At 43.5% G+C, this 1,612-nt stretch overlaps 1 non-coding gene across 1 annotated transcript; it reads left to right on the forward strand.

The window, feature by feature from the left end:
* The first annotated feature begins 1,105 nt into the window (after nt 1-1,105).
* On the forward strand, nt 1,106-1,212 carry LOC141676358 (small nucleolar RNA R71). Its single transcript, XR_012556953.1, has one exon. It is a non-coding gene; the product is annotated as a small nucleolar RNA R71 (small nucleolar RNA).
* The last annotated feature ends 400 nt before the right edge of the window (nt 1,213-1,612 follow it).

A 1,612-nucleotide genomic window follows, 5' to 3' on the forward strand; every position in this document is an offset into this window, starting at 1 on the left:
GAGCGACAATCACTAAATCATTTAGCTTCACATTTTGAGAGAGAATACCTTTTATAAACTTTGCATAACTAGGCATATGCTCGAGAGCCTTAGCGAAAGGTATGTTGATATGAAGTTTCTTGAACACCTCCAGAAACTTCTCAAATTGCTTGTCCAGCTTTTTCTTTTACAGCCGCTTAGGAAAAGGCGGTGGAGGATATATATGTTTCTCCCCTGTATTACCCTCAGGCGGAGTGTGCTCAACAGTAGTCTTCCTTGGTTCTACTTTTTCATCCTGCTGCTTCGCTTCTTTCTCAGCCCCAGCTTCTTCAGTCAACTCTTGAGTTTGTTCGGGATTCGCAACCTTTCCAGACCTCAAAGTGATTGCCTTTACATGTTCCTTGGCTTCCCTCTTTCCTGGTACTTCAGTGTCACTAGGCAATGTACCAGGTTGTCAATTTAGCAAAGCATTGGCAATTTACCCAATATGATTTTCCAAGGTCTTGATAGAAACAGCTTAACTCTTGCACATAAGCTTTAAATCCTCTAATTCAGATTTTTCATTAGCTTGTTGCGGCTGGAGTTGCTGTCTTGGTGCATACTGCGGTTGCTGAAAAGGAGGGGGTTATACTGTTTAGCTTGATACTGCTGATAAGGCTGTTGAACCGTATTCTGAGCGTTGCTCTAACTGAAATTAGGATGAATGCGGTCATTAGGATCATAGGTGGCTGGCACAGGCTACTGCGATCGCTGAAAATTGCTCACGAACTGAGCTGATTCACTAAATATGGCACACTGATCAGTCTCATGGGCACCAGCACAAAGCTCACAGACACTAGTGATTTGATTAACTCCATAATTAGCCAACGTGTCCACCTTCATAGTCAAAGCCTTAAGTTGGGCAGCAATAGCAGTTGCTGCGTCCAATTCCAGAATTCCTGCAGCTTTCCCTTGAGTCAGTCTCTGGGAAGGATTCTGGTACTCATTTACAGCCATCAGTTTAATAAGTTCATGAGCTTCATCGTAGTTTTTAGCCCACAGGACTCCTCCTGATGCTGCATCAAGCATGGGCCTAGAAGTAGGACCCAATCCATTGTAGAAGCAGTTAATAATCATCCAATCAGGCATGCCATGGTGTGGGCACTTCCTTAGCATCTCCTTATATCGATCCCAAGGCTCACACAGAGATTCTCCAGTTTGCTGCGCGAACTGGGTAAGAGCATTCCTGATTGCAGCAGTCTTCACCATGGGGAAGAATTTAGTGAGAAACTTTTGAGCAAGATCTTCCCAAGTGGTGATAGACCCTGCTGGTAGCGAATGTAACTAGCACTTAGCTTTGTCCCTCAGAGAAAATGGGAAGAGTCGTAGCTTAATAGCATCCTCACTCACATCGTTGAATTTGAAAGTGTCGCAGATCTCGATGAAATCCCTGATGTGCATGTTGGGTTCTGTATCATCTGGATTGTGCTTGACTTGATCTCAAAAGTGTTAGCCCTGATGGTTGGACTGATGATGCTAGACTGAATATCATTAATCTTAGGCTTAGAATAGTCCATCAAAGCCTTCAAATTTTCTACTTGATCTCCCATCACTACTACAACTGGTTCTTCGACTTTCTCTTCTTCTTCTACCT

Source organism: Apium graveolens, chromosome 7, assembly GCF_009905375.1.
Source record: "Apium graveolens cultivar Ventura chromosome 7, ASM990537v1, whole genome shotgun sequence".
Taxonomy (NCBI): domain Eukaryota; kingdom Viridiplantae; phylum Streptophyta; class Magnoliopsida; order Apiales; family Apiaceae; genus Apium; species Apium graveolens.